Genomic DNA, 7,425 nt, shown 5'->3' on the forward strand with positions numbered 1-7,425 from the left:
ATGGTGATTTGTACATTTAAGGGGAATAAATCGAAACTGACATTTTTTTGAAATGAAAGATGGGAAAACAAATTTAGAACTAAAAGTAGCTGTTACCATGACACAGTCAAAATGTTTAGGGGAAAAAATACCACTGACTTTAAAATAGCGGTGGGGTTTTGAGAAACTTGAACTGTTGGGGAACTACCTGATCATTGCTCAATGAAGACGAAGCCATGGAAGGAGCCAGGTGGTCTCAGTACCCTTGGAAAAAGAGCAGGAGGAGGCTACCCAGCCTGCTGCTGAACAGAGCCTTTGGTGCTAGAAACCTTGTTAAGGGATGGTCTAGAAAAGGAAGAAATGCAAGATAATGATGATTGAGTAACATATGCCTGTTGGAGAAAATGACACCTCTATGGCAGCCAATGCAAACATGACACTTTTTGAACTTTCTCTCATATAATGTAATAAGTGGAATGATATCAAATATTTTAATAAAACTCCCTAGCTAGTAATCTTCACGGTGATACAGCTTGAGGGTAGCATGATATTATGCTACTTGGGAAAGAGCTTTTTATTTTCCAGCCTATTCATTGCTTTCTCTCTTACAAGGCTCCTGTACAGAAATACCAGAAACTCTCTCAAAGCCTTTGTAAGAACAAAGACTGACTCAAAAAAAAAAAAAAAAAAAAAAATCCTTTCATGCCCTTTTGTGACCAATAGGACAGATTACAGACACCAAAACAGTGTGATGGCAAAGTCTCAACAACAAAGAACTTGAAATTGCATAAACAAGGGGTTCTGCAGTTTTATAATGCAAGTCTCATTAAATAAAGTCTAATAGAACCAGCTCAGAATCTGCAGCTAACTCTATGCGTAGATCTACAAATTAGCTATTATAAGCAATTCAAAAGTTTCAGTCTTCCCCAGTGGCTTGTAATGCACCTTTACACTGAGTGCGTTCTGGGGGATAACACCTCAGTTCAGATTTACCAAAACAATAGCCTCTGGGGCCTTGGAAAGAAATCCAGTGTTACACTTCACCATACAAGGATTCTAAGGGAGGGAATCATCCAGGGGAGCATTCCTGCCAGCCACTCCTGACCCATCTCCTTGGGATGTCGCAGCCTGTAGCTGGTCAGGTCATTGCTTTTATACCCAACTATTAGCTAAAACTGCCTGACAAGGTCTGTCCCATCTTCCAAGACACCTCCAAACACACATAGGTAATGCATGCCATTTACTTGCAAAGTGGTCTTCTAACTCAAATTATGTTGAGTAGTATTGCAGATAACACTATCAGGGTGCTTGCTATGGCACAAATACAGGTAACTCAGACCTATGCTTGTGATCATGTAAGCACTCATGTTAGCCATGCCACCTGCCATGTTCTTAACTTTAAAAGAGGAAATTCATGGGGGCAGTGAGAAGCAGGCACCAAGCAGAGGATCCTGTTCTGCTTGCATGTCACCTTCTTGCTCCTCCCAGCTCAGTGAGGCTCTGAGATGCTTCTTCAGGGTCTGAAAAGCGGAGACGTTGAACTCCTTCACACTCCTGAGAGAGAAAAAAGAGGGAATCAGTGGAAGATATAGTTAACAGAGTGAGATAATAGTAATGCTGCTACTACCATAGGAGGTCTTCCTATGGTAGCACTTCTCTGCTATTGCTGGCTGTGTCTAGCCTGCACTGAATTGGGCAGGTGCTGAGGATACCAAATCTAGCCCAAGGCTGCAAGGGAAGCAACTGCCCCTTGCAGTAGCAGCCAGCATCAGGACCACACGACAGTGATTTGTAGTGTAGATTTCTTTCACAAAAAACCCCACAACAGAGCACACAAGCTCACTATAAATTTTCAGAGGATTCACCAAGCTGAAGTTCTTGGATTTGCTTTACTCTGGCTGAAGCAATGAATCTTTAAGGTGCTGCTGTAAAAGCACAGGTTGCAATTGCTAATTCACACAGGAACTGTAACTGCACGAAAGAGAAGAAAGTAATCAGTCTACCATGATAAAGCGAGTCTAGTATGGTGTGGGTTCACCATACATCTTACTCCATCTTTTTCTTTGCTACATGCATCATATTTTCTTTATAGTAGTTTATACCAGTTGCAAATTCTGGTTTTGAACAAAAGGCAGCTGGCAGCTGTTTGCTATGTGTGTAATTATGATTGCTCTCATGCCATGAACATACTACTTACTGAGTGTATTTCAAGATGTGATGGGTGGTACTTGTTTTACTTTGCTTGCAGCAATGGCATCTTCTTTTAATGAAGTGTGGCTGGATGGCAAGTGAGGCTTTACTCACCATATCCTGCCAGCAGAGCACTGGTTTCCATGTGTGCGCTGCTCCCCTCTCCTGAAGGCAACAAAGTACTCACAGGAGGGGAGGCTTCAGGCGTGCATGGGTATTGAGGACATGGGAGAGCCAACAAGAACTGAGCATGCAATCCTGCCAAAACACTGTGGGCTCAGGAAGCAGGCTCCTGGGGGATCCGCCTTAGAGGTTACTAAAGGAAAGATTTCTTCTAGGGTCTGGAGCAGGTTTTATGGGATTTCTTACAGCCCAGGAGGTCTCTCCTGGACTGAGAGCAGGCCTGAAGGGAAAATCTCACATCGCAAAAACGCAGTTGGCAGGCAAAACAGGGAAACTGTTTACAAACCCCTGAACCAACATTTTCTCTTAGCCAACAGCTTGTTATTTGGAAAAAAAGTTTACAGCTGCACTTTCTGTTCAAACAAAATGCTACATTTAAAATCTGAAAACCATTCTGGTGCATTTGGATGTTCTCTTTCAAGAGGTGATGAAGATGGACTAACCTTGGACTTCTGGCCATTGTAGGGTCTTGTTATAAATAGCAAACAAAACACAGATCATAGAATCATAGAATGGTTTGGGTTGGAAGGGACCTTAGAGATCACCTAGTTCCAACCCCCTGCCACAGACAGGGACACCTTCCACTAGACCAGGTTGCTGCAAGCCCCGTCCAACCTGGCCTTGAACACTGCCAGGGATTGGGCAGCCACAGCTTCTCTGGGCAACCTTCCAGTGTCTCACCACGCTGACAGTCAAGAATATCTTCCTAATATAAAATCTAAATCTACTCTCTTTCAGTTTTCTAAGTCTATCCTCTCTTCAGATGCTCAGAAATTCTCTAGAAAGTGGTCGAGCTATTGAAATACCTAATAAAATAAAATAAATTAGAAAATAAGACCTATATGTAAAAGATATTGGAAAACTATTGTTGCTGGAATTTTAATTCTGAACGTTTGATTTCCATATTGTAGTACAATTTCTTTCAGGTTGTTTCATTCCTATTTGGCAAACTCACAAATCTTGTCTGGTGTCTGAGAAATAAAACCAAGAAGCTTGTATTAATGTTCTAATGAATGATGAATTATAAGCCCAAAGTAGTTGCAGTTTGTAGATAGGCATATAATGTCATCGAACAGCTGGGAGCCAATAAGAACGGTAATTTTCCTAAGTCAGTGCATGAATATGCAGGATGCTTCTCCATAGACTGCTGAAATACCAAGAGTACATAATCACACTGGGGAAAAAATATTTTACTTAAATGCTCTACATGGACTGTTGACATGCTTTACTCCATGCCAGACAATTAAAGGAAAACAGAGCAAATAAAGAACATTCACTGTGAAATTATTTTGTATTTTGCAAAATGGCAACAAATGTGTTCCTCCTGCATTGCTTAAACAATAGGAAACATCCACTAGAAAATCTTGAAAATGAATACTGACAGTCCGTTCAATGTATTTCAAAACAAGCACATTCTATGTATTATGTCTATTCTACTAATATAACTTAAGCCTATGAAAGATGTATAAATGAATACATCCCCCATAACTGTATGCATACCTGAATTTTCTGTGTTCTTTAAAATATATTGAGCTTTTCCTTAATGAACAATAGGCTGCATGTCAGGAATGTTTGAGTTTGGATGTTTCAGAGCCTACTATTTTCATGTGTGAGCTTGTCCTGCAATACCTGAATATATAAAGTACTTTTGTGGAGAAAATTGAGGGAATTCCACATGGAAAATTAATTTAATATCTTTTATCAGGAAAGGCAAAAGCGTGTGGTAAAATGAGAATTGCCTCTCAATAATTATGGAAAATAACTTTGAAAAGTAAAAGTGAAAAATGACTATTGTAGAGTGCTAAAGAGTTAATGAGTGTTCAAGAGTACAATGTTCTAATTCTGCCCTTCCCCTTGTCTCTTTCTCCCTTCTTCCATCCTTCTTTCCAACTATGCGCTTCCCCACCCCTGTCCACCTCTGTCCCTTCAGCCTCACCTGCCCCAGGGACGGGTGTCCTTCTCCTTGGTGCTAACAGCCCTTGGCTGGGTGGTGTCAAAAGGCATCTCATGAGCTGAGAAGGGAGGAGAAGGAAGCAGAGAAAGCTGGGGGAGGCTACTATCATCTTCCCAGTTCTATTAACAAAACCCTTCCTTCTCCGTATTCTTGGTTCTGATGCTAAGACCAACGCTGGTGGACTGGAGGCACTGGTGCTGGGTCCCCACATAGCACAGGACTCGCTGAAGGTTTTATTCTATGTGACTGGGTAAGCGGGCAGCAAGTGTACAGGTGTCCACCATGCCCAGGAGGAGTGTTTTGCTTTCTTTATAATCCATCAGAAGAAAATGAAGGCCCCCCAAAAGCTTCCTTGTAGCCCTCTGTGGCTGCAGCACATGAGCAACATGATCTGTCATAAATTCCTGTACATCAAAGCAATATTAGCACTGGGGCTCTGCATATTTTTTTCCTTTGGAAAGAATTTGACTAGGCTTAGTACAGCCTGGATTTGTCAAAGCACAACCTCTGTTCCTTGTGCAGGTGTTTACACTGATGTAAATTAAACATGGTGGAAATTAAACATTGTGGAAATTAAATACAATGCTGCTGAATTAGAGTAAAGTTTGCACGTAGGGAATAATGCAATAGCCAGTTTAAAGAAAAATGAGTTTGTAAAGGAAAAAAGTGTGGAATCTTTATTTTCTTTTAAAACAGGAAGGTTAGCTGCTGTTTAATTATTCTTAAATCATATATCGTTCTATGTCAGGTTCACTTCCAGACAGCTTGATTGCCAGTTCTTTACTTATCCATACTGAGGACTGTGGGAATGCCTTTGGATTAACAAGGCCATCAAGGCATCTGATTACTGTCTGCATTACTGATTTTAGTACTCAGAACAGAAAAAAATATGGCTGAAAATGTTTAAAATATGATAAAGAGCATTTAATAAATACCTCCTAAAATTTTACATTAATATGCATACTGCATAATATTTTGAAAATGGAATCTGACTTGTTTTAAAGTTGTTTGTGGTGTCTTTTTATTCCCAGTTACGATTTACTGTTTCAGATACAATGATAACTTTGTAAGTAAGACGTGCCCTTAATTCACGTACACAGTCAGTGGATACCTCTCTGAATAGCAAAATATGAATTTGCCTCTGAGGTTGCTTCTTTCAGAAGCTGTATCACATCTGATACAGGCAACATGGTTTGCCACTCCCAAGGCAGAAAATGAATGTTCAGAATACACCAATCGCTCTTGGCTAAGAGCCACACTTTCAATTTATCAGGCATCCTTTTCACTAATGGGTTAACCTTTATAGACAGTTAATGTTCACTCTGCTTCTGCTGGAATACATTTAAGATAAAATATTTATATCACTACATTGGAATGAGCATTAAAAAGGCAAGGTTTTTCAAAATAATGGTCTAAAAAAGGAGTAAGAATGAGAAGCCAAAATAGACTAATAAAATCCTTCTCAAAAATGCAGATATCCAAGGGAAAAAAACCAAGGATTTTTTAATACCTGATAAAGAGGAAGATTTGGTATCACTGGTCAGCAACAAGCTAGAACATGTTGACAAGTACAAAGTGACTCATGAGAGCCAGCATGGATTTAAAAGGGTAAATCATGGTTAGCAAAATGGATTTCATAAGAAGGAGACACAGATGAAATTAATGACCAAATGCAGACAGTTTGGCTCTCACTGTCTTCTTCCTGATCTCATATATACATATATACACACACACATATGTATATACACATATATATGTATTTATAGTTTGAAAGATGAAATAACTTTTAGCCTGAGTAATTTTGCTGGTAAAGGTATGCAGAAGAACACTTGACATTTTCATATGTAATCACTGAGGGGAACAGGACAGATCCTGAGGGTACGGGACTGAACTCTCCTGCAAACAGGGAATGCTTAATGGTGAGTGATATAAAAGTCTGTAGATAGATCCCAAATACTCAGCATGGCGACCTCATCATGATCCCCCCACCCTTGAAAGATAATCAGATCGAAATGTCTGTATGGTCTCCATTACCTACCCATGTGTGAAGTCAGCTGATAGGGATTGCACACATGCACAGAACTGTTTCTTCAATGAACTTTGAGTAAGAATAGGAGTTTCTCTTGTAATGTAGAATTGGCAAAAGTCTTCAACTGGAATAAAATTGCTCTCTGTTGTCTATACTCCTACACTAGCCATGTGATGGGTGCCACATCTAACGATTGGGCACCCACAGTTTCTCAGGGTAACCTGTTCTAGTGTCTCACCACCACAAATCAGAGCCTCAATAGATGATTTAGACTTAATGTGCCTTCCCTTCCCATTTAGCCCCAAGCCTGTAGGATAAATGCAACTGGAAAAGGGGATGGTCTTACCATGGGCAATGCTGGACCCTTCCTCACAACTTTGCATCTGTAGAAAAGAGAAGGGCTGCTCCCACACAAGGCTCGTCATTGCAGATCACTGCTCCTGGAATTTAGGGACTCATACTACCACCCAGGCTTTGCTGGCAATTCTTCTCTTCAAGAAGTCCTAAGCCCCATAATCAGGATATCCCAGTACTGTACTATAGTGCTAGTAGATAGCAAAGACAGGTTATTACTTTCAGTTTCTAGCATTTTCAATTTCTGCTATGAATTTACAAATGTGCGTATGAAACTGAAGGAAATAACATACTTTCTTCAGCAAGTAATGTCAGTGTAAAATTGAGTGCTGTGCTGCTGCACAAATCATAGAATCACAGAATGGGTTGGGTTGGAAGAGACCTTCAGAGGCCATCTAGTCGAACCCCCTGACATCTTCAACTAGATCAGGTTGTTCAAAGCCCCATCCAATGCTCAAAGCCACATATAACCTGACTTTAAACACTTCCAATGATGGGGCATCCACAGTTTCTCTGGGCAACCTGTTCCAGTGTCTCACCACCACAAATCAGGGTCTCAACATATAACTTAGGCTTAATGTGCCTCACACTGTTAATAGTTTCTAATTTACCACATCTCCAAAAGCAGAAAGCTGTTCTTTTAGTTTAAAAGGGAGAAGCCAATAAAAGACCTCCCAAAGAGAAAATGAGGGCTACATAGTAGATGGATAGACAGACAAAACAGATAGCTAACTAG

This window comes from Strigops habroptila, chromosome 3 (genome assembly GCF_004027225.2).
Source record: "Strigops habroptila isolate Jane chromosome 3, bStrHab1.2.pri, whole genome shotgun sequence".
NCBI lineage: Eukaryota > Metazoa > Chordata > Aves > Psittaciformes > Psittacidae > Strigops > Strigops habroptila.